Below are 27245 nucleotides of genomic sequence, written 5' to 3' on the forward strand. Positions count from 1 at the left end.
GCTACTTTTGCAGTGAATGCCATTGACATTCAGTACAAGTACCTCTCTGTTGTAGCCGCTTTTAATGCATGTCATTGACAAGGTTTATGTGGTCTGTTACTTCCAGAAGTGGTTACCAGCCTGCGTAAAGCTGAATAGTATTTACAATGAAATGGTCAACGCATAGCGGTTAGGTGCCATAGAAAGAAAATTAAAATATAGGAAAGGGGGAGGAAGAGGAATGGTAGTGAAATTGCTTCCTCTAATCCTTGCCTTTCCTTACATTCTTAGGTTTCAATATAACATAAAGTATAAACAAATAAAGGTTAGTGGATGGGTGGAAATGGATAACAAGGCAGCAGTTGTCGAGGGTGCACGACTTCATAAATTTCAAGAGCAAAGCTTGAGCAGTTTATTAGTACCTCGAGTCTCAAGACTGGAATACTCACTTATTACTTTCCCTGCCAGCATTCCTAACATGACACTAAAACACTGCCTGACTGATGGGAGTGGGGGCTAAAATTTAGCGATTTCCAGCTAAATGCTAATGCCGGCATTTTTCAGCGCCCTCTTTGTTTCAGTGCCTAAAACTGCCGCTAAATGCTAGCACCAGTTTTGTAATTGTTTAAATCCTGCAAGTAGAGGATAGACAATAAGCTGTCTTCTGCTTGCAGGATTCAAACCGAGTTAAAGTCAATATCCCTGGCCACTGGAGCCCAGCGAGCACAGTGAAGTGGGGGCGCACAATCCTGGGCTCGCAGAATTTTTTTTTTAATTTATCCTTTTTGAGCCCTGTCCAGCTAGGTTTGAATTCCAGATAATTAGGCCACAAATATATAGTTAATTCACTTTACAGTATATTCTGTGAAGCACTTTGAGACGTCTCAAAGGTGTGATAAGGGGCTATATCAAATGCAAGGATTATTATTATTATAACTGGAGTCTGGTAAGCCGTGGCTTTACTGGTGATTGGCTACAGCGTTTCACCCACAAAATACACAGTCAATCCACTTTACAATATATTCTGTGAAGCGTTTTGAGACATCTCAACCATTAAAGAGCTATATGAAATGCAAGGATTATTACTTATTATTACTGTGTGTGCAGTAACTGAGTCATGGTCTTGCATAATGAAACAGAAAGAAAGAATTTTAGGAGTGGTTCTCCAAAGTTTGGCACATTTACAAACCTTGGTGTAAACAAATAATAGGATTATTATCAAAAAGTTATCAAGTCGGTGGTGGAAATTAATGAATCTTATAAAATATTTTTTCTCAGTTGATGAATTACAAACCATAATCCAAGTGCAATTGAACTTTATGGGTTTATTTCTTTGTGTAAATATCACTTATCAAATGCCTCTCTTGTAATAAGACCTACAAGGAGAAGTTGAGTTGACTAGGCCTATATTCTCTAGAATACAGAAGAATTAGAGGGGATCTTATAGAAACCTATAAGATTCTTAAGGGTCTTGACAGAGTAGATAGTGTGAGGCTGTTTCCCTGGTTGGAGAATCTAAAACTAGGGTTACAGTCTCAGGATTAAAGGTCAGCCCTTCAGACCTGAGTTGAGAAAACATTTCTTCACTCAAGAGAGTAGTGAATTTATGGATGCTCAGTCATTGAACATATTCGAGACTGAGATCAATAGATTTTTTAAAAACTAACGGGATTAAGGGATATGGGGATAGGGCGGGTAAATGGAATTAGATTAGAAGATCAGCCATGATCTTATTAAATGCTGGGGCAGGCTCGAAAGGCTGCATGATCTACTCATGCTTCTATTTCTTATGTTCATATGTTCTTATAATAATAATCTTGCATTTGATATAGAATCTAACATGTCAGGGGGACATCTCAAAGAGCTTCAGAGGATTTACTGTAAAGTGGAGTGACTGTGGATTTTGTAGGCAAATTAGGCAGTAAATTTGCACACAGCAATGTCATGAAAGGCCACAAACAGCCATGAAATTAATGTCAATTTTATCCGAGGGACTGTTTGGATTGGAAAAGTAAATCCAGAACAATATTTTAGGATGCACCAAGACAGTAGAACAATAGGTCATAGGCTTAGAGTTCAAGGAGCAATTTCAGGAATAAGCCAGGAAGTTTTTCTATACACAGAGGGTAATTAATGACGAACAGGTTATCAGGAAGGGATATTGAGGTGGGGACACAGGACTTATTTAAAAAACAGCTTGACGCTGTAATGGGAGGACGGGAGAGTGGATATTCTGAGAGGATGAGATCATATGGGCTGAGCGGCATTCTTCATCCGCACTAATCTTGTGATTTTATGAGGTCACCGAGAAAAACTTCTCTTTTTGAATATTGCCATGGGACCTATAACATCCACTGGAATCCTGCAGCTCAGTGGTTAGAGCACTCGCCTCACAAGCGAGAGGACCTGGGTTCGATTCCTACACAGAGCGAAACATTGGGTAAGTGGCATTAATCCACACTCTTAGTAGTTTATTTAGTAGTAAGTAGGAATCCGGTTGTTAGTCGATTGGCGGATCGCTTTTCCAGCGGTATTAATTCCTTCAAAAAATAATAATAATAATAATTTGGTCACTCAATCCACCACTGTTTGTGGGTCACTGCTGTGTGCAATTGGCTGCTGCGTTTCGCCCACAAAACAGTTAATTCAATTTACAGTATATTCTGTGAAGCACTTTGAGACGTCTCAAAGACGTGATAAGGCACTATATCAAATGCAGGGAATATTATTATTATAAGCAGGCAGACTGTACCTAAGTTTAACATCTTAAACTGAAGGATGCCACCTCCGACAATGCACAACTCTGCTGGCACTGCACTGGAGTTTCAGCCTATACTGTAAGTTCAAAGTCCCCATGTGAGCTCTAACCCACAGCCTCTTCACCCAGAGGTGACATTGCTACCAACCGAGCCTGGTTGAACCCAGCGTGGGATTGATCATACAATCCAAGCTCCATCTCTTACAATAACAAAATCTTTGAAAGACGTTGGCAGATGTGGTTTATTAATGTAAAGATTAGAATGCAGAGGGAACCCGTTCTCATTGTCTTTTAGGTCCTTTGGTCATTGAAACTTTCTCCTTTGTTTTTAGTTACGTTATTTTGTTGGGAGTAAATTTATTTAAACGTTGCTTATGCAGTCTAGCTTTTGATGTTGCCAGTAATTTTCATGGCCCATTAAACTTCAGTATATTTGCACTTGGATGTTTTGCCTGAAATTAAACAGAACATTAAAAACAAATAAAAACTCACCTTCACAGGATAATAACAACTTGCATTTATATAGCACCCTTCATGTATATTGAATACAAAGAACCATGAAGCAAGAGTTGAGTTGTTCCATGAAAACAGGTGAGCTCCGAATTATTAATGCTATCACACTTGCCAGGAGAACTTTATATCATCCCAAGACTGATAAATGAACTTGCACATCCCAAGAAGGAAATTTACTCCAATGTGCACAGGATTGCACACAACTCATCAAAAAGCAAGCAATATGTATCCCCCTTTTTTATTTTTTATTCTCACGTCACAAATAATGCAATTCATGGGGGAGAGGATGAGGCATTCAACTGGGAATGCATTTACAGCTCTCCATCGTTTACAAGGACTAAATTGCAAAATGTTCAAATAAACAGGATTAAATTGTTGTTGCTGCAAAAGGTAATTTATGTGTTTAACTGCCAAAAGGGAAGACAGCGGTGCATTTGCATTTAAATGATCAAAAACTGCAATCTGCCTGTCAGCATCACTATGTCTGATAAGTAAAATGACTCAATTATTAGTCGGTGCTTCAAAGTAAGAGTATAATAATTTGAAGTTTAACAAATAAGATGGATTATTAAGAATACTTTAACAGATTGCAATCTGTGCATTAGTTAGAAAACAACTTGCATTTAAATAGTGGATTTCATATAAAAGAACATCTCAAATTGCTCAATAAAGTGGTGGACACCAAGCAGAGAAATAATAAAAAGAAACGAGATTTAAAGATGTTGACCAAAGGCACAATCAAAGATGTACGTTTTTAGGAGGTTTATGAAGACGGAAATTCAGGTAGAACGGCAAAATGATTTTGGAAGAGACTTCCAGAGGGCAGGATATTGTGGATGAAAGTTCAGCCGCCTCTTATATAGAAGCAAGGGGAATGCACAACAGACCAGAACAGTAGAACATACGGGATGGAACAATGAGGTAAAGAAGATTTCCATAGTTTGCAAAAGAACTGTGGAGTAATTTCAACACCAGTACAAGTAGCTTGAACTTTATTGTCTGAAGGTACTAAAAGCCAATACAGTTTGGCAAAAATTAGTTTAATAAATGTGATGATCCTTGTGTGAGAGAGAACACAGACTGCAGAATTCTGGATCACTTAAAGCTTTTGGGAGGCTGGAGCTACGGAGACTGGCAAGGAAAACATGGAAATATCTATCCTTAAGATAACATAGACAGGGATAAGCGTTTCAGCAACAGTGCAAGTAAGGTAAGGTATAGGTGACGTTCTTGTGGAAGTGGAGGAAAGCAGATTTTGAGACTGACTGAATGTTGGGTTTGCAACTCAGCTGAGGATCAAAAGCTGAACACCAACACTATATATACACCAACTGGTTCAGTCTGAGTAAACAACCAGGAAAGCTAATCAAACTAGTCACATAGTTGCAGGGGAGAACCAAACAAGATGGATTCAATCCTGTTGACAGTCAGTTACAGAAAGTTAGATCTTATCCAGGATTTACTAGCAGACAGCCATGGATTAGAACAGCAAGAGTCCTGGAATCAAAGGTAGTAGTTCAGGTAGAGTTGAGTATCAGCAACACACACTGAAACTAATCACATGGTTATGGAAGCTGCTATGACAAATCAGTATCCACATTGAAATCTAGGAGACGACCAAGGATAGAGCCCTGTGGTGTACCAGTGGGCACAAGATAAGGAGCCACTGTATTGGAAGTAGTGAATGTGTTGCGACAGGTTGGAATGGAACAATGAAAGTGCAACGGTCAACTTTGAAGGTAGCAAACAGGTTGGGGATATGAAGAGGGACAGTGTGTTATGTGGTCACAGTGACACAATGTCAACTTTGACTAGGATGGTCTAAATGGTATGAGTGGAGCAAAAACCTGACTGGAATGTGTCAAACAGGGAACCAAACAACATCCCAGAGACCTATAGATTTTTTAAATTTTAAATCAATGGTGCAGTCAGATTATGAGAACACCCCTCCTCCCTGGAACAACATTGAAATCAAGCCAGCAGTCCTGACCATAACTCTACCTGCCTAAAAAGTCAATAGGCCTGAAATTGTACATAATCTTAGCCGGAATGAATATATGCGGGAATTTAAATTGAAATAGCCTCTTTTGACGACAATATTGTTTGATGATGGCATTGTTAGACAATTCTATATCAATCTATTAAATTGCTCTGTAAAATAACAATGACATTTTTGATTTTCTTCTTCATCAACAAGTTTAATAGAATTTTAAAATGTTCAAAACCCCTCCTGGAATTGCTAACTTTGTGATGGCTTAATCATCTACTGTCGCAACAGTGCCAACTAGAGAGAGCTGAGAGATGCATGGACTGTCATGCTTGAGCAAGTCAAAGAAAAAGAAAAAAAGGAAATGAAGGAACACTGCCAGCAGTAATACTGTTTTGAATGCTTAAAGATGTTTACGATGTCTTCTGCTCCACTAGCACCAAATGTTCTGAGTACTGCCCAAAGAGTAGAACTTAGGTTTTGAGAACTACAATTTGAATCTGACTTAATAATAATAATCCTTGCATTTGATATAGTGCCTTATCACGTTGTTCAGACGTCACAAAGACTTCACAGAATATATTGTAAAGTGAATTGACTGTGTATTTTGTGGATGTAACGTAGCAGCCAATTATGTACAACAAACAGTCGTGAATTGAGTAACCAATTTTTTGTTGTTTTGGAAGGATTCTTTCAGGCCACAAGTGAGAATGAGGCAAATCAACTGATGCTTGAACTCAACTTTTTCAACCCCAAGAACTGGACTGAATTGTATCTGCATCACATCCCTGAGCCTGAGGCTGGCTGAAATCTTCCTTCTTCTCTCTGCAACTTCGAAACACATTAATAAATGAGATGATAGTCAATAGTATCATCAGGAGGATGTCTCAAAGCGCTTCACAGGAATTCTTATAAAGTTAAATAAATGTGTATGTTGTAGGCAAATGTGGCAGCAAATTTACACAATGCAATATAAGCTGATGGTACAATCTTAAACGGGGTGAAGGAACAGAGAAACCTGGGGGTTCACATAAGTAAATCTTTGAAGGTGGCAGGAAAGGTAGATAAAGCTGTTAAAGAAGCATACCGGATACTAGGCTTTATAAATAGGGGCATAGAATACAGAAGTCAGGAATTTATGATGAACAAAGTACTGGTTAGGCCTCAGCTAGAGTACTGTGTTCAGCTCTGGGCACCACACTTTAGGAAGGATGTCAAGGCATTGGAGAGATTTACCAGGGTGATACCAGGAATGAGGGACTTCAGTTATCAGGAGGGACTAGAGAAGCTAGGATTATTCTCCTTGGAGCAGAGAAGGTTAAGAGGAGACTTAATAGAAGTTTTCAAAATTATGAGGGGATTCAATAGAGTGAACAAGGAGAAACTATTTCCACTGGCGGGTGGGTCGGTCACCCACGGACACCGATTAAAATAGTTGTTAAAAGACATAGAGGGAAGGTGAGGAGAAATTTTTTCACACAGCGAGTTGTTCGGATCTGGAATGCATTGCCTGAAAGGGTGATGGAAGTCGATTCGATAACAACTTTTAAGAGAGTAGATAATTATTTGGGGAGGACAAGTTTGCAGGGCTATGGGGAGAGAGCGGGGGAGTGGGATTGAATTGGATAGCTCTTTTCAAAGAGCCAGCACAGATACGATGGGCCGAATGGCCACCTTCTATGCTGTATAATTTTATCTGGGGAAGGGTTGTTGCAAAGACATAGTAACAAACTTTGTTCTCTTTTCCAACACACAAATATCGCATCCAACTTCTGGTTTTATTTGCACAATTAAAATAGCCTGTCAACAAAATTGTTCTCGTTGACAAAATTAAATTTTGATTCTACCCAGGCATAAATACATTAATCCAGGCAGATTGTTAATGTTAAATCTTTAACATTTAATGTTCAATCTTTAATGTAATGTTAAATCTTTCAGAAACTAATTAAATTAATAAATGTTTCAATAAATGTGGAATTAGCTTTAGTTTCTGTAAATTATACCTCAGAAATGTTCACCCATGATATTAACCATTTTCGTGGTAGTAAAGTCAATAGTATATAAATCACCAAGAAGCCTGTAACTATAAAATCAATAAAGTGATTTAAATCATCACCTTATCACCTAAGCCTGAGCGTAGCTAGGCATCATGTAAACAGACAGTCGTTTTCTGATCAATGAAATCCAGCAACAAAATTACCTACTATATCTCTTCCTTCGTAAATATTTTCTTTGATCTGGTTGATAAGCTGTCAGTATTTTTCCTTTAAACCGTTTAAAACCCTTTCAACCTAAGGTTTGTCAATTGTAAAAAGATGTGAGCGATTGTCAGTTTCGTCAATTATAATTCAAAATACATTTTGAACATTAATAATAATAATCCTTGCATTTAATATAACGCTTTTTCACATCTTCGAGACGTTTCAAAGTGCTTCACAGACAATACTCAAAAGTGAAAACAAAATCAGAAGTCGCTGGGAGCACTCAGCAGGTCGGGCAGCATCTATGGAAAAAGGAAAAGCGAATCAATGTTTCGCATCCACGACTCTTCGTCAGAACTGAGGGCTGAGGGTTTGAGTTCTGACGAAGGGTCTGGACCCGAAACATTGACTCACTTTCCTTTCTCCATAGATGCTGCCTGACCTGCTGAGTGTTCCCAGCGACTTCTGTTTTTTGTTTTCAGATTTCCAGCATCTGCAGTATTTTGTGTTTTGTTCTATGCTCTAAAGAAAATTGACTATACATTTTGACTGTACATTTTATAAGCTAAACTGAATCAAACTGCCCTGAGAAAAGTGACTGAATGAGTACTGAGACATAATGATGGATTGGAAAAACTGTTCTTCTCGATGGTTTACCTGTAAAATTCACAACCTTTCCTTTAGCTTCAAGGGGAAGGAAAACTGTGGTAACTTGCCTTTACTTGTTTTCTAAAGCTGGAAGCTGGTGTATAAATTCCACAGCATCTGTAAAGCAATCAACAAAAATGTTTTAGACAAAATTGCTGCCACACAACAAAACATGCACGAAACCTGCGTATTCTGGCTGAGTAATAGCAACAGAAGACATCACTTCCAGCGTGCTCCAGTGAATGGATTTTCCAATATCCAGGACATTTCGACGATTGAAGCCCTGCAATGCCACTTAAAAAAATACCCTTTAAAGAGCATTGCAAAGCTTCTTTTGCAACAGACTGGTTGTCAGAACTTGTGTAGATACAAATGACACTGACTGTTCTATTTAAGTTCAAAGAGCACTATTTTTCTCGACACTTGTGGTGGTGGTGGTGGTTGGGGTGGGGGGAGTGACTATAGCTTGATGGATAAGACACCTGTGAAGGTGATTCTTCATGGCTGTAATTGTTCCAAACGATAGCTGTGAAGCACTGCTGCATTCTGCTCAGCCCACCCAGATTCTAAATTGTTTTGGATCATAAAGTTTTTTAAGAGAGATAATGGAGTTCTCTGTCAGGAAATTTTAAAGGTGTTAAAAAAGGTTGTTGGTGCAAACATTGTCAAGCTAAATGCAATGCAATGCCTCTGACTATCATTACATCGTCACTGTGACTCCTGGCTTTATTTTCCAATAAAGCTGGGCCTGACTTTATTTTCCAATAAACACTGAAAACGCCTGCTGAGAGCAGTTTTTAATAATTTCTTATTCCCTACATAGAACAATGCAATATTTCCCCTACTGAGCTGGTAGATACAACAAGAGCAACCTAATGTTCTATTTATGCTTTGCTTTTTGAATCGATTTAGTGAAACAAAGCTATGTTAAATCCACAGCAGAAAGGATGGACAAAGCCCACAAACCCCCATTTCAACAACAACTTCCTCTTTGACCTTGCTTACGGTTACCTCCTCTCGCCACCCACCCCCCCCTCCCCACACCGGCTCAGCATCAGGCTCCGCTGCTGTTTAACTCTCCAAGATGCTGCCTCGCTTGAAGGGTGCTGTGTAATTGCAAGTTGCTGTTGCTTCCAGCGCCTTGGGACGTCCTCCAAATGTGAAAGGCGCTATACAAATGTAATTTTGTTGTTGTTGTTGAAATAGTCCGATAAACATTCTTGGGTAGTCTGATTACATCGCCCTCAAGAATTTATCACATTATCAGCACTTTAACAAAAAGTAAACTGCGTTCACCACCCGTTAAAGAAGCTTAGCACACATAACCTCAAAAGTAATTTTGGAGCAGGAAATAAGTCGATTTTGAGACATCTTGAGGATATGTTATATCTATATCAAATGCAAGGATTGTTATTATTATTATTATTATCATATTTAGCAGTGAATCGTTGGAAGTGATTTCAGATTGTTTCCAGCAGTACAATTGGGGTGGAAATCATCAATACAAACCTTGAACTGTAAATGACCAAAATACATCTTGTATTCTTACAATTGATTCAAAATAGCTAAATTAAATCCAGATTTCAAGATGCTGGATATTTCCAGGAAAATGTTTCATGCAAAATAATTTTAAAATGAGAGCCTACTGATAAAGGAATATAAAACTATCTGTTCTACTGTGGTAATACACTACCATCAGAGTACTTTGAAAGTACGAAGGCGACAACAAAATGGCTTTTAATTTATTTTTAATTCTCAAGGATAATTAATCAAGGTGCTTATTTGAATTCCAGTAGAAGAAACTTATGCACAAATTTGTGGCTTAGTCATGCAATAAATCTAGGGATTTCACAACCTGGTCCAAGAGGTTTCAATTCCTGTTAATCATGGACAAACTACAACAATAACAACTTGCACTTGTATAGCCCGTCCACACAAGGTAGTATCTCAATTATTATTGGCAACATGTGCTACACATGACATTTTTTCACATCATATTGCAAAATACTGCAGTTGCCTTTTTTCTCTCCTCCACGGCTTACAAGAAAAGGATAAAATTAGAACATTTGCTGTATAGCACCATATTGTCTGGACAAAGAGGATTGACCAATGTCTTACAACGGTGCTTGGAATCTCCCAGTGACAAGGGCATTCAAGGTTGCTGTTACCAGAAGCAGTTCAGTTGCTACAGTTGTTTGAAAAAAGATTTCCTCCTCCGACAAACAAGACACATCAATTAGTGTGGCCCTGATGATTTTTTTTAGTCAGTCAGTTATCTGACAAATGTGGAAACCCATCAACATGCTTAAAAGTCTCCAAAATACTGAGATTTCCAGATTTGTATGGCTTTCTATATGGAGGGGCCTCACTCTTTCTCTGAGGAACTGCCTGTTTTCCAAATCACAGAAAATTAGGTGGATCAACAACAGCTTCCATTTATATAGGCGCAAGTTGACAAAGGGCATGATTTGGGAATCCCAGTGTGTTCATTGGGGTACGTCTGCAGTTTAAGCAGCTTAACCACACATCTTACCACTGCAAAGAATAATAATAATAATCCTTGCATTTGAAATAGTGACTTATCAGGGATTTGGCTTGCAGTGTTAATAGAACCAAGTCAGAATAATCCCTGGCCACAGCATAGCCCTACAAGTCCACCATCACCAGTGCCCTGGAGCACTGTGAACTAGCTCTGTTCCAAGCAGTATGGTCACTGGTTGGACATTTCAATTCGTATTTTTAAAACGGAGATAGATAACAACAACTAAAACTTGGATTTATATAGCGCTCTCCACGCCGGATGGCGTCTCAGAGCACTTCGAATAGGTAATTGTTAGGTCAGGGCATTAAGAGATATGGAGCAAGAGCAAGTAACTGGACTTGAGGTACAGATCAGCCATGATCTTATAAAATGGTGGAACAGGCTCAAGCGGCTGACATTATTCTGATCTAAACGTTTTTGCTGAACTCAATTTTTCATTCCCGATTTGCTATTTTCCTTTTTTTCTCTCTGCACTTCCATTGCAGTTAGTTGTGCCTTCAAAGGTTTTCCTGATAATTAACCACTTCATTTTCATGAATGATTTTTATGCATTGCAAAAATATTCTGCATTAGCCACTTATTCGAATCAAGATTTAAAACATAAATATGGCTTTTCAGTTACAAAATCTGTCAAATCTTAACGCTGGTCTTATTGTCAAGGATCATAAGCTTCAGAAAAATTGCTCTAATTTTGTTAATGTTCTGAGTGGCTCCCATCTCTTTGTAGTTTTCTTTGAAGTAAAAATGGTTATTACAGCCTTGGAGGGCAATACCATTCTAATTATCATAGCTTGTTAACTAAAAGGTCACATACTAATAAGGTGAAGCCGATGTCTGACAAATGCTAGCTCCTGAAAGGGGTTTAGATTACAGGAGTAACATTTTTATTTTATTTGGCATTAAACTGATGGAGCTTCTTTATCATTACCCGTTCTGGAAATGGAAAGTCAAAATACAGGAAAGAAAATCAGCAGGGAAAACATTAATTCTAAAATTACTTTCCCTAGCTTGAAATGAACTCATTCAGAAATTAAAAGTTTTAAACAAATAGTGGTAAAACTTCCATTTCCCCCAGTAAGTGATTTAAAAAAAATAGAAATCATCTAAGGTAGCTTAGTAGGTTTAGGACTCAGAGGTTCTGGGTTTGAATTTCAATGAGTCCACTCAGCTCTTTCCTTTTTCGACCCTTGTTTACAAATATTCTCCCGTGGAGGGTAAAAGTTGGTAGCACTCTCACCTTCGAGTCAAAAGGTTGTGAGTTTGAGCACCACATCAGGACTTTGAACTCACGTGATCTAGGCTGACACTCCAGTGAAGTTCTGGAGGTGCGATGCACTGTTGGAAGTACCGATATAAGAACAAGATGTTAAACGAAAGTCCGCCTGTTCTAGTGAGTGCTAAAGATTCCAGGGCACACTAGATAGAGAAGGGAGTTTCTCCCAGTGTCCCAGCCAAACTAAATGAAATAGAATTTAGCCCACATCAAACAATTTGCGACATAGAGTAAACTGGTTACTCCAGATTAACACTCCTCACTCCAAATTACAAAATACAATCATTACGGTAAATCCTGTGAAGCACTTTGAGACATCCCCCAGATTTGAAAGGTGTTATATCAATTGTAAAGATTATTTTTATTTAAGTACAATTCCACTGGAGTTGAAAAGCTTACAAGAAGGGTGACAGATTGAAACCGCTTAACTCCTGAGTAATCCCAGGCATTGTTTTTTTAGCTCACCAATTAGACTCAGAGGTGTAGACATGTTCTGAACTGTCTGACTCATCAATGAAACTTGGAGGAGTAGGCGTGTGTTCAACCCTGCGGTTTCTAGATAGGTATCGTGTAAAATGTACCATGAAAATTATCGTGCTTTGTTAGCTGTATAGTTATTTTTTTTAAAAAAACATGCACTTTAAACAAAGAAAATCAAACAGCGCTTCATTCACCTACTGATTGTCCTACATTACAAAACAATATAAACCAAACCCACTTCAGTGACAATTGATCTTTCAGTCCATGCACAATAGCAAATAGGTTGGAATTTTTTGTGAATGACCTCTGTATTGTATTAATTTCTAAAAAATGTCAATATAATTGTTAAAAATGCTTGGAATGCTGGCATTTATAGTCATATGATGTCAAAGCCTAAAGAAGTAGGAACTGAAATCATCTGTGAAATGTCCTGAATTCCAGATACGATTGTTTATTTTGTAATATGACGTCCTCCCGACGTGAGAGACGCTCTATAAATGTAATTTTATTGTTTTTTAGATTATAATCTATATGTGAATCAACCCAAATTAGAATGATAATTAGAATAACAATTTGGAAAACATACAAGTCAAATTAAAAGAAAAATACATAAAATAATACATAAAAGAAAAAATAAAAGATCAAGGAGAAAAATACAGTAAAACCCAATTTGAAGATGCCCCTTTTGTATGCTGATTCACTTATAAGATGGGAAAGGTGGGTGTCCTGTGAACCCACACGGCTGGTTTGGAAGTTCAGACCAGCTGGCTTGCCACACACTAAAAAGGGGCCAACTTTCAGGTCATAGGCTATGTTACTTCTTGTACTCTGTACACGCATGCTATGTCCAAGCAACTTCCCACTCTAAAAAAAATGGTGACTTCCAGGTCATTTAAGAGCTCAGAGATGCTACCCTGCGAAGCGCCCTGAGATGCCGTCCGGAGTGCAGTTATATAAATCCAAGTTGTTGTTGTTGTAGTCAGTGTACTCCATGTCACAGATTTTTTGATGTGGGCTAAATGCTATTTGGTTCATTTTGGTAAACTTAGTGAATCTGCTCATGTGCGATTACATATAATTTAACATTATACTTACTGCATTGTATTTAGGAGCAATGGAACAGGAATCGGCCATTAGGCCCATCAACCCTGCTCCGGCATCCCAATTATACACAGTACAAGCTGGGCCAGATGGTTTACAGGAGATGGGGTAGGACAAACAAGGACGTAAAACAAAATTGGGTCACTCAATCCACGACTGTTTCGCTGTGCCCAATTGACTGCCACGTTTCGGCCACAAAATATACAGTCAATTCACTTTATAGTATAAACTGTGAAGTGCTTTGAGACATCTCAAAGACATGATAAGGCGCTATATTAAATGCAGGAATTATTATTATGTAACAAGCTCAAAATATGCTCCATTGAATAAAATAAAATCCAGCTTTATAAAAATCAAACAAGGCTGTGGATTTGAGGAAGGGGGGGTTAATTCTTTACACATTAAGTTCCAAGTACCCTGGCATAGTTTATTATGTAAAGAGGAATGTTTACGCAATCTACATACGAAAATGTATTACCTTGGTAAACAGAATACCAATTTGTCAAGAGTGGCGTAATGCCTTTTAATCTTATTGAACAGTGTTCACTATAGTAATCCTAATCACACACTTGAGAGTTCATCAAGCATCCATTTTCATCAGGTAGTTCAATTCATCACCTCAAAATGATAGCTAGAGTTTTAAAGAGGTGGGTGGAAAGATCACATTAAAAGAAGATTGAATGCTCTGTCACTAAAATAGTGTCAAAATAGCATGCAATTCTTCAATATAAAATATCACCACAAGGTGGCTGACTTCTTAATGCCAACTTTTTCACATTCTGAAAATTACTCTAGGAACAAAACTAACCTTGGCTCCTCTCACACCATTCCTCCCCTCCCCACCACTCAATGCTTTCAAGGAACAGGGGGTGTGAGACGGGATGCAAAGAGAGGCACAACTACACAACAGCACAACTTGATTCTGCCCTCAGCCTTGTAATTATGAGAAAGGTCCTACATTCAGAAGACAAAATGGTGATTCTGTTTAAAAGTATAACAATTGCACATGTTTTAAATATATTCTCCATCTTTACGGCGATTTACCTTGGAATATTCTTGCAAATATATAAAAACAGGGATACGGAAGTGCCACAGACAAATGCTAGAGCTTTAAACTTGTCAGCAATTTCAGCATTTGAAATCACAGATAATGCTCTAGAATACTTCCAGTACTGTATTCAGGTTTACAGATTTGAGTCCAAACAGATCAATATAATCTCTGAAGTTTTAAAGGATGGTAAATAGAAATGATCTTAAACTAATCACATCACCTTCACACTCATTATTGATGTCATTCCAGAGCTTTTATACATACAAACATTTATATCCTAAACTTTGAGAATCCTATTATTTGTAGACCCAAGGAGTTGACTTGCTGTTGCGTAACTATGGGATACAGATGTGATGAATGACAGCTTCTCACATCAGCAGCAAGAGTCTGGAGACCTTCAACATGAAATTACGAATGTCTAGTGCTGGATACAACTGAAGCAGGCAACTGAAGGCCACAATTTCTTAGTCTTCTGCATTTCATTTTGAGAAATCCAGAAAAATGGCTTCCATATTTTGACACAATAGAATTTTCCAAAATTCTTCATAGTCTCAAATTTTTAAGACAATGGCAATAAAGCTAAAGCCATGAGAAATTTCAGACCTTAGAAATGATACAGAAGCTAGTACAATGCAAAAAACTGCTTCTTAGATTACAGGCAGAACATGACCATTGCCACAGTTTAATTCAAGAGGCCCACCACAAGCTAATCATCTGGGTGTCCGGTTGAACCAATTAAAGGAACTGTGTATAAATCCAAAGAATATTAGCCAAGCTCTTATCTTATTCTGTCTCTAGTCTCATTTTTATTTTTGGCTTAAAATCTTACACTGTATATGCATAAATAACTAACGGCAAATAAATTAAAACAAAATTCTGTTTCCGGCAGTGGTTTGCAACACTGCTGGTACAATAAGCTTTGCTGACACTTGTAATATGAAATCAAAAGTGATTTTCCACGTCGAAAATCCTCATAGCTTTCTGTACAATTGGCTGCCACATTTCGCCCACAAAATATACAGTCAATTAATTTTACAGTATATTCTGTGAAGCGCTTTGAGACATCTGGAAGATGTGATAAGGCGCTATATCAAATGCAATGATTTTTATTATTATTATTACTGTTCTTACTTTATGTTCAAGCGCTCAGAGATCCTAACCCACATGAAGGGTGCTATATAAATACAAGTTGGTGTTGTACGACTGAATACTGATTAACATTGTTGCTCTTTACAAGTTTGCATGAGTTTAAGTTTCACAGTTCTGCTTGATTCGCCCAGTGATCTTCAGAATGTTCCAAGCCCAGCCTCTATCTGCTTAAACCCAGTTTATTCAATTTTTTTGACACAGTGAATCTGATCTAATCTAACAAAATCTCACCTGTACTCAGGGAGTTGTCATTTTCTTCAATAGAAAAAAAAAAATCTTTTAATAGAACAGGAACCATGGCGGTCTTACCCTCCTTTCTTAAATGCTTTGAATTTGAATTTGAAATTGAATTTGAAGAAGAATCTCTTCTCTTCCACTTGCTTCCACTCTCCCTGCCTTCAAAAAAAACACGTAAGTACCCTTTTTAATAATACTAATCTTTGCATTTTGATATAGCGCTTTTCACGTCTTCTAAACGTCTCAAAGCGCTTCACAGAATATGCTGTAAAGTGAATTGACTGTATATTTGTGGGAAAAATGTGGCAGCCAATTGCGTACAGCAGTGTCCCACAAACAGTCATGGATTGAAAATGACCAATTTATTATTGTTTTTGTTTTGGAGGGCTTATTATTAGGCGTGTGGAGTAAGGAAACTAAGGAATTGAACCCAGGTGTCTCGCTGGCAAGGCGAGTGCAAAATGTTTCCTTCCTGTCCCTCCCTATTTGATTCTTCCCATCACAACTGTTAACATCATTCCTATGTGAAAGACGTAAATGTAATTTGTTGTTGTTAACTGCTCCGATAGTTGTCGTTAAGTCATCGTGAGTGAAAAGGGCTTCATAAGTGCAAATTATTGTATTTGTACAATCCTGCTCATCTGAGCTGCAACTTGCCAATCAACATTTCACAAATGTATTCCGCAAACCAGGAACCTCACAAGGGGGTGTGGTGTTGAGAGAAAGATTATAATAAAATCTAGCCCTTTGTTTATCTTAGAAACATAGGAAGGCAGGGGGAATCTGGCTGGGTGGCAACCTCACCTGTGTTATGAACTACACCCTATTGTAAAATAGTTTACAACCTCACCAACCCAACAAAACAATTCACCAGCCCAACCCATCGCCTAAGGAAAATATTTTTATCCCAGCCTAATTTGCAAATTTCAGAGATTTCTTTCAAACTTTTTTTTAATATAAAAAAGTTATCCATGTGCACAAAACATTTAATATTGCTCACCATTCATGGGAATGTCTTATTTTCAAACGTCAATCAGAAGACTTAGGAACCGAACAAGAAAGATCGAAAGTAGGCACATGAAGTTTTCAAACAGAGTAGGGTTGCAGTTTTGGGAAAGGCAGAATCCTGAAAAACTTTTAATATTCTTGTGACAAAGAAAAAAGTTATAACTGTAAATATACAAGCACTGCAGATGTATAAGCACTAAAACAAATTGATGAATAAGCACAATTTATATTTATGTCACCTTGAAGTTAGCTCAGCTCCAAAGAGACCCCGCTTATTTCCTCCCCAGGAAGGATATTCTTAGTGCCTTAAGACAGATTAGTGCCTTAAAATCGCTCTGGGATATTTCATAGATGTATTGCAAAACGGTCTCTAATGTATCTATTGTAGCTAATACTCTAATTCCATTTCCCTGTTCTTTCTCTGTTCCTTTTTATATTATTCCTCATCCAGTGTTGATCACTTCTCTTCATAGCTGTGGGACATTGCTTTGTGCAAACTGGCTTCTGTGTTCGCCTACAAATGTCCACAATAAACACACTTTCCACTTTATGAAGCACTTTGAGACATCCTCCTGATATGGAAGCACTATATCAAAGTGCAAGAATTATTATTAAAATAATAATACCTGATCCAGTTGCACATCATAAAAATATATTTTGTGAATATTTTCCAATTGTTAGTGGATTACTACAGTGGACGGATTTTAGACACTTTCAGTCAAATATTTGCCAAACATTAAAAAAATGCAGAAAGTTATGCTTGCAAATGTAAATTTTTTAAATGTCGAATTTCTCCCTTCCACTCCTCATGATGACGTGGACTTCTGCTGGGTACATCTGTAAAAGCACCTTCTATCCTTCACACAAATTGGTCTTTCTTTCTGCTTCAGCCAGACAATCCTGCATAATGATCAGGGGCAGGAAATAGATAGACATTTCCTGAGCCCAAAGCACAAAAATAATAATAATCCTTGCATTTGATATAGCGTTTTTCACGTCTTCTAGACGTCTCAAAGCATTTCACAGAATATATTGTAAAGTAAATTGACTGTATATTTGTGGGCGAAATGCGGCAGCCAATTACGCAAAGCAGTCGTGGATTCAGTGACTAAATTATTATTGTTTTTTTAAGGAATTATTATCCCCAGAAAAGCAGTCCAACATTCAACCAACAACTGGGTTCCTACTTACTTCTCGATAAACAGAGGCATGTGGAGTAAGGAAACTTGCCCAGCATTTCGCCCACCCGGGAATAGAACCTAGGTCTCTCGCTTGCAAGGCGAGTTCTCTAACCACTGAGCTACAGGACTCTACTAGCTCCACACTAAAGCCAACTGTAATAATAGCAACAACAACTTGCACTGAAATTGCGCCCCCACGCATTAGTTCTTTTTTTTGTTGTGGTTCCCTAACTGCAAGTGGCTGACTCAGCAAAGACCAGAGATCAAACCTGTGACCTTCATGACTAAGTGCTACACTGGGCCTTTAACCTACCAGGCTATCAGGTAAACCTGCTGTCAGAAAATTAAATCATTTAGTATTGGTTCTCTCCTTGCTGATAACGTTTCAACAATCTTCGACAGCAAGCACAGAATACTCTCCATTTGCAGGTACATTTGCTGAGATTTTGCAGTGTGCTCATATAATCCAAATCCTCTGATTTCTATTGATATTAAGCTGCTGAAATCGCTGCAATTTTAGTCCACTGTGGATCACAAGAGAAATTTGGATGAAGAAAGCTCTTCAGCCATTTGAACTCACCATTCTAGGGAACACCCGTGCTATTGTCCTACCATTACAGGATTGAATTATTTCTTAAATGAGTCCAGAGCATACCTCACACACAAACTAGCCTTTGTTACCTTGTATCTGTGCACTCTTGTTCTGCTGCCATATCTAAAAGTATTGATTCGGGTTTACTTTCTCAATCCCACTTAAAACTTTATTTAGCTCTATAAGGCCCCTCCGGACATCTTTTCAAGGTGAAGACTTCTAAATTGTCTTATCATGAAGACGTGAAAAGCGCTATATCAAATGCAAGTATTATTATTATTATTAATATTATTGCTCATTCCTCCAAAGCTTATAGCTCTCCTCTGCACTGCCTCAAGGACGTAGGCAGTTCCCTTACGTCAGAATGTTATGCAACGCTCCAGGTTCAGCCTGATCAGAAACAAAATACTAGATCTTTCAGCTTCTCCCTTGGCAAATTCTATACATCCACAAAGTATGCGTGCCTCCTATTTTTACTTCAAGAAGAAAAGTTAAAGATGGTGATTGCTCGACAATCATCTGAGGCCATGAAGTGAGAGACAGAATGCCAATTCTGAAGACGGATTGCTGGCACCAAAGTGATTGCGGTTATTGATGAATGGCTTTATCTGACGCGATGCAGACTGGTTTAAGATACCCGAGCACATGGAAATCAGAATGGAACAGATCTTGGGATTCTGCAGTCAGGATGTGGTGTTCGCATCAGCAATCCATCTTCAGTAATGGCTCGTTCAAACACTTTATCTAGAGAAGCAGACCTCTGATGTATAATTTTGAATGTACACCCTCTTGTTCTGCTGTCCTGCCATATCTGAAAGTATTGTTTGGGATTTCTCAATCCCAATGACAATCTTATGTACCTCTTTAGGATCCCCTCTGAGGCATCTCTTTTCAAGCCTGCAGGGCCCTAATGTATCGTGACTTATTCCAATCATTACAGAATCAGCTCTTCACTTCATCCAATACAATTTAGACTTAAATAGCTCCTTTCACAAAGTTCACGGTTGTTTGTGGGACACTGCTGTGCACATAACTGGCTGCTGCCTTTGCCTGCAGCATACACAGTCGTTCCATTTTACAGTTAACCCTGAAGCACTTTGAGATGTCCTCCTGACGTGAAAGGCTCCATATTAAATGCAAGGACTTTTATTGTTTTATGGATATCAGGCCCGCCATACTGAAGGTTTAAAAAGATCACTTGATCTGATACTCAATCATCATCCATTCATGCTACTATAGCGGTTGCCCGCACCCCACAAATGGAGTATCTGCCTGTTGATAAAACTGACATTACAAAGCCAGGTTATCCACAGGGTCACCATCCTTTACTAATGTGTACTTGTTACAATTACTTGGGCACTGTTTCTATGCTTCTACAACTGTTATCATACGTGGTTGTGCCAAACAACTCAACAACAATTTGTATAGCACCCTTCATGCAGGATAGAGTCTCACAGTATTGAACAATAGTACAGTTTGATGCTGAGCAGGGGAGAAAGAGATGACCCTAGGCTTAGCCGAAGAAGAAAGTCTTCAAATCGAATCTGAATATAGGCAAAGAGTGGGCAAGGTGAAGGGACTGAGGCAGGGAGTTCCAGAGATTCAGGGAATAGTGGCTGAAAGCATGTTTGCCAATGGTGGAAAGGAGGGGTCGAGGAATGTACAGAAGGGGGTGGGCAGAGTGAGGCATTAGAAGGTTGGAGAAGTAGGGAGGTGCTAGGGCATGAAGTGATTTGTAGGCAAGTGCGAGGATCTTCAAATCAATCTGTTCTGCAACAGAGAGCCAGTGCAGCCTGGCAAGGACTGGGATGATGGGGGATACTGTAAATAAACATGCTCAAAGTCACATTTATAAAATGTAATTATGAGCCATGTCAGGCAGCACTGGGCAATGTACACACCAACAAAGGGAAAAATCACCATTCTTATTAGATTAATACCTAGAATTGGAGTGATTTGTTATCAGCTGATTTTATTTTCTTAGGGCATTATCCCTAGAGCAGGTTGTCAAGTTTCTCGGCACACATCGTTTGCTCATTAATGAATAGCGGGCAATCCCTTGATAAAACTATGCAGAACACTATACGCTGTAAATATTTTGCAAAGATTAACTGAATCGTCCAATGAGGTATCTTCAGAGGAAGCAAATCACCTTTTTCTACTGGTTCCGTGTGCACCAACCTATCCATATCGCTGACGAGTCAGTTAATTTAGCGAATCTCCTACCCATTTTCTTGCCCCCTGTTCCTACCTGCTATCTATTACCTCTCAAGTATTACCTTGAAAAACACCCTCCAACAAACCTCAACCAGTCAATGAACCTGACATGTCTTGTACTGGATAGTCCAGGAGAATCCTTTGCTGTCTTCTCTTGGCGTAAATGCCTCTTTCGCTACCATGAGCCTTCCATCAGCCCGAGGGAAGTAACGAGCTTTGCTAAGTGGCACAGAAGGCTTCATATCTCATCCTTGCCTCACCATCAGATTGAATGCTGCATCATGATTCACTGCTCACTGTCATTCTGCCTTCAGCTTGTGGCATCTTAATCATTCAGAAGTCACCCAAGAAACCTTATCTCTTCTGATAACTTTTGTAATTCTACTATTAGATCTGCTAAATGTAACTTTACAGTTCAGTACATCCTCAGATAAGTCAAGATAATTTACCTTCTGCCCATAAACCACTCCTCTCAATCAGGTTCTCCTCCTTACGTGGTGCTCTTTGTAATGCTCCTGAGAAAAAGCTATGGCTATAGCTCTTGGAGTCAGACACTGAAAAATTAAAAGAAAGCTGTGAGAAATTACCCAATTCTTAACGGAGTGGAGAAGCAGAGAGACCTTAGAGTACAGATACATTGGAATTTAAAGGTGGGCGTGCAAGTAGATTCGACCATAAATAACAAATGGAATTCTAGGTTTTATGTATTGGAACACAATAGCAAAGATGTTTATTCAAGATGTTGGGCCACAGTTGGGAGCATTGCTTCCATGTTTGGCTGCCTCATTACGGAAAGTGCATTGAAAGAATACAGAGGACAGTCACAAGGATTATATCAGAGATAAGAGATTATAGTTACGTAATGAGGTTTGAAAAATTAGGATTATTTTCGCTGCAGCAGATTAAAATTCCGAAGTGTTTCTGAAAGAGTAAAGAAAGACAGACTATTTCCCCGATTGGGAGTCAATCACATGTGAGGATTATTTTGAGAAGAAAATAAGGTGAGTTTGCAAGATATTTTTTAGGATGAAGAAATGTGAACTGGTTTATCCACAAACTGCTGTTAAAAACAAGGCCCGTGACAACATTTAAAAGGAATTGGATAAATCTTGGGGGGAAAAAGTAATATTAAAGGATTTGGAAAAAGAGTATAAGAATAGGATTAAGAACAGAGCTCAAGTGGGCAAGCTAGCCCCATTATTTATATATAAATATGGAAAAATCATGATGCATCTACTTTACTGGAAACCATCTGGAAGAGGGGATTAAACATTTACAATAGGAAAACTCCCTGACCAATACGAACAGAGCTGATATATTTGGCCTCAATAATATTCACTAAAATTAGCTTTTTCTGCCTGGTCGAAAGCAGACACAGAATTTTGTGATGTCTGGAAAACAGCCACTTTTGGATCACCTGTATAATTTCTAGTCGTAAGAACATAAACAGAAAACAAAGGAAAGTCTGTTTCGCTGCATATAATAGGTGCTCAGTAAGTTTCTTAATCATGTGCTTTCCACCAATGTATTGCAATTAATGGAAAGCCAACATCAACAAAATTGGATCTCAAACAAAAGTACAGACATTTTGATGCCAACACTTGTCACTGCAATCTCTTTAAAATTTCACAAGCTGATTATAAAATAAAAGAAAAAGCCACATTTCTACTGACGCTTAATCTAGTGAATTCAAAAGCATTGCTTTGTACATGGGAATGGTTACCAGGAGGATTTGGATAAGTATGAATTAACATTCACATCTAAAGACTTTTCTGTATTCACAGCCACAGGATGGGATTAGAAGGTCGTAAAGAGAAACAAATACAACAATTGACATAAATATGTATCTCATCTGTTTTTGTATATGAATGTAGCAGAATACCATGTATTTCTTGTAAAATCACTCAAAAGTGTTTTCATTATTACCGAATGCAGTGAATATGTATTTTAATGGATTTGACTATTTAAAATCCACATGCAAGATGCATTAGAAAAATAGTTTGCATCTACTGTTCCACATGATTGGAGTGACTTCTACAATACATAAAAAAGTATTATATATTCACTCAGGACATCATCTAGCACTGTTAAGGGTGGTACACTCAGGATGATATGTACGTCATTAAGCTCATGAAAGAACTGCTGGATTCTTATGAATCAGTTGCAGTATTGTGTCGATTTCTGGGCACCGAACCTTAGGAAAGATGTCAAGGCCTTGAGAGAGTTCAGAGGAGATTCGCCAAGATGATTCCAGGGATGAGACACTTCAGTTAAGAATACAAACTTGAGTAGTTGGCTCCGGTTGTTTTTTTTTTAAACTAGCACAAAGACAAACAACAACAACTTGCATTTCCTCTCACACAGTGTAGATGTTGGAGCTGTGGATGTTGGAGCTGGGGAGACCGGCAAGGAGGGCATTTGAAAAGTCGAGTCAGGAAGTGACGAACACATGGACGAGTGTTTCAGCTGCATCTGGGGTAAGGTATAGTTGGAGGCGGTCAATGTGGCAGAGATGGAGGAAGGCAATCCTGGTCAGGGACCAGATGTGGGGAAAAAAGGACAGCTGTGGGTCGAACCTGACGCCTACGCCTACGTTGCGCACTGGTTCGGTGAGTCTGAGGGACAGGCCGGGGAGGTTGAAGACATCATTATCACAGGACAGAAGCTGTTGATGGAAGCCAATGTACACTTAGTTGCACTCATCCAGCCTTAATGTCCACCAGAGAAGCCAAGAGAAGATTGGCGGACCTCGAGTCGCAGCTGTAGGTTTGTGTGTCATCCACATACATGTGGAAGTTTATCCCGTGTCTGCGGATGATATTGCCCAGAGGGAGCATATAGTTGAGGAAGAGGAGGGGGCCAAGGATGGAGCCCTGGCGTACACCACAGATGACCAGGCAGGGGCAGGAGGGGAAACCGTTTGAAGAGACAAAGTGAAGGCAGTTTGTTGGGAAAGCCTCGAAGCAGTATAGTGTGCTCCCACTGAGGTGGATGAAGGAGGAGAGGTTGTGGATGAGGATGGTGTGGTCGACTGTGTCAAATGCAATGGAGCAGTCCAGGAGGACGAGGAGGCAGAGGGAGCCTTGGTCACAGAGGTGAAGGATGTCATTCATGACTTTGACAAGTGACGTCTCTGTGTTATGGACAGGGTAGAACCCAGACTGGAGGGGCTCGAGGAAGGAGTGGAGGGAGCAGTGAGAGTAAAGCTGGTTAGCAGCAACACCTTCCAGAGCTTTGGCAGGAAGGACAGGTTAGAAATGGGATGGCAAGACAATTGAGAGAAGGCATCAGAACTATAAAGGAATTTTTGGGGGGTCAGCCAGGTGTCTGACACAAGCAGAAACATGCTTAAGAGTATCCAAAGTAAACAGAGTTCCTTGCATCCCAACTACACATGGAAATTCCAGAGATATTTATTGGAATGAAATGTGCACTTTCTCCTTGGAGGGAGTATTAATTGCAGGTTGGCAAGAGGCAAGATTTGGGGATCTCAGAATGTGCGTTGGGATACTGCTGGAATCTAAGTAGCTAAAACTGCATATTTCGATAAGGAGATTTCGATAAGGCACATAAGAAATACTATTTCCAGTGTTCTGTATGGTAAGTCAATGACTGAGGAGCATAAATTCAGAAAATTCAAAAAAAAACTAAAGGAGAAGTTACGAGATTTAAAAAAAATAAAACAGAGAGCAGTTGGGACATAGAATGCCCTGACAAAACATGGCTAAAATAGAACAACTTTTGAAAGGATATTAGACAAAAAGAAACAACAAAATTCAATTTGTAAAGCACCTTTCACATCAGGAGGACGTTCCAAGGTGCTGGTCAGTCAGAATTTCGGACCTGAGCTGGGGGTCGGGATTGGGGAGGGTGGAGGGCAGGTGGGGGAAGCAGCGTGTTAAAAGCACAGTCGAAGAGTGGCTCTTGAGATGGGTCTTGAAGGAGGCAAGGGTCTGGAAATACTAATAACAGCGTCACTGTCAGGGTCAGAAATCCATAAGTTTGTTAGATGGAAGTATTCGTTTTGATGATAATCATCATGAGAATATTTCTTCCCCCGCCTTGAAAACCCAATTAAATATGTAGCTCTTTGACCTTAGCTTTGGTACAACTATTAAATTCCCATTCCTTTCTCTTCTGCTCAGCTTTGTTGAAGCGAGGCCGTGATGGAACTTCCTTAGGTGCAAAATTGTGAGGATCCACTCTGCTGCCTCTGCCATTGCTGCTGCCACCCCTCCCACTTACACCCAATCCTCTCTGTACGCTTTCAAACTTATTTCTCCCTCTTCTCTCTCTAATTTTCTTCAGTTGAATGTCGACAACATGGAGGCTCTCCTGCTTGGCTCGCGTCAGCGCCTTCTCACTTCAGGCACTGACAGCATCAACCTACATGGATGCGCAAACCACCACACAGACTCCATCCCAGAGTCCCTTCAACCTCATCCCTTCCCTTGCCTCCTGCAAGGCCCATCATGACAACAACAACAATAAAATTACATTTATAAAGCACCATTCACATTGGGAGGACGTCCCAAGGTGCTGGACAGTCAAAAGTTTCGGACCCGAGCTAGGGCTCGGGATTGGGGAGGGTGGAGGGCGGGAGGGAAGTAGGGTGATTGGAAGCACAGTCGAAGAGAAGGGTCTTGAGATGGGTCTTGAAGGTGGCGAGGGAGGGGTCGAGGCGAAGAAACTGTAGGATGGAGTTCCAGAGGGTGGCGGCAGAATGGTTGAAGGCCTGCCCGCAATGGTGGGGCGGGCGAGGCAGGGGATGTGAAACAGGCTGAAGTCTACTGAGCGGAGGGAATGGACAGAATGGTAGCGGGGTTAGGAGAGGTAGGGGGGAGCAAGACCATGGAGGGCTTTGAAGGTGAGGACCAGAATCTTGAACTGTATCCTCTGTGTGATGGGAAGCCAGTGGATTCGGGCGAAGATGGGGGTGATAGCATCACGGAGCCTGGTGCGGGAGAGGACATGGGCTGCAGAGTTTCTGGATGATCTGCAGCCTATGGAAGGAGGAGTTGGGGAGGCCGACAAGCAAGGAGTTTGCATAGTCAAGCATGGATGTTATGTATAGAAACAATCTAGGGTACAGGGAAGAGCAAGGAAGTAGGATTAAATAGTCAGCTATTCCAGGGATGGACCTTTATCTTCTACGTTGTTGAATCTTTAAGTTTACTTTACAATACCCACCATGTGGAATTGGAATTCTCCCCCATCCCCAACTCTGCCCAATCTAACTCAAACAATAAGCTTGTGTGTGCACTTGTTTTAAAATTGTACTGTACGACAAGAGAAAATGAAACCAGCAAACAACAAAGTGGCATTCTAATGAATACACTTTTGATCAGTCACCATTCAAATCTCACTTATGCGCAACTCAGCACCAAAAGAAGTACTGCCACTTTTCATTTATCATAAAATGTGAGGAAATTATCATTCTAATATATTTTTTGACTTGAGGTGGTTTCCTTTTGTTTACAGCTTAACATTTCATTATAGCCTAACGCTAAAGAAACAGACCTACAAAAAATCCTGGAACAGGCCATTATAATGCATCAAGTTCAATATTATTTACCGATATTATTATTTTTCTGTCAAATGGTATTTCTCATTGTTACCACAAGAACCAATATTCCAAATATCAACAGTTTATTGAAAATTCTTGTTTTTTTTCTGTGTTGTTCAAAAGACATGGTTTATCAAAATACCTGTTTCCGTTGGCCTTTTTTTGCTTTTCCGGGTGTATGTTTGGTAAATAAAAAGAGAACTTGAAATGGAAATCGCTTTACGATGATTTTTTTTATCCTGGTACTAATAATGAAAAGTAATATTGTATCCTTATGAGATCTTTATATGGTTACGTTACATTGCTTCCCAGCTTCTTTTGTTTACTTGGCTAAAACCATTTAAGTACCATCATGTGTCTACAGGCCTTTTCTATTGCTGAATCAATGTATGTTGCTCGAACAAATCAGGGTGACAGTTTTACTGGTTCGGAAAAGAAGAGCAAATACAGACAGTTCCTCTGGCATGCTTGCTTGGTAGATTAATTAACATAACTCCAGGAACAAGTTGAAAACGTATATGTAATAAAGCGGTTTTCATGTGGACTCAGACTAAAAAAGAAATACCTTTCATAATGGCCTCAGGAGAGTAACAGCTGCAAATCTGTAGGGACTTATCTCCTTCTGTGACAACTTGGGGTTTTGATCATCATTCATTAATCAATCAATATATGACATTTTAACGTCTCATCAGATAACCAACTGTTATGGCTGTTACTTATGGAATGAATAGATGTCATAATATCCTCAGGTTCTTGATTCCT

At 39.2% G+C, this 27245-nt stretch overlaps 1 protein-coding gene and 1 long non-coding RNA gene across 3 annotated transcripts in view; both read right to left on the reverse strand.

Annotated features, from left to right (window-relative positions):
• Window positions 1–27245, reverse strand: part of LOC103176291 (LIM zinc-binding domain-containing Nebulette) — a 187034-nt gene that overhangs the window by 53696 nt on the left and 106093 nt on the right. The gene's annotated exons all lie outside the window — the stretch shown is intronic.
• Window positions 8110–27084, reverse strand: LOC103176292. The gene is made up of 3 exons (XR_487580.1): window positions 27049–27084; window positions 21367–21471; window positions 8110–8203 (listed from the first exon to the last, which is right to left on the reverse strand). It is a non-coding gene; the product is annotated as an uncharacterized LOC103176292 (long non-coding RNA).

The sequence above is a fragment of the Callorhinchus milii genome, unplaced genomic scaffold (genome assembly GCF_018977255.1).
Source record: "Callorhinchus milii isolate IMCB2004 unplaced genomic scaffold, IMCB_Cmil_1.0 Scaffold2, whole genome shotgun sequence".
In the NCBI taxonomy this organism is placed as follows: Eukaryota; Metazoa; Chordata; class Chondrichthyes; order Chimaeriformes; family Callorhinchidae; genus Callorhinchus; species Callorhinchus milii.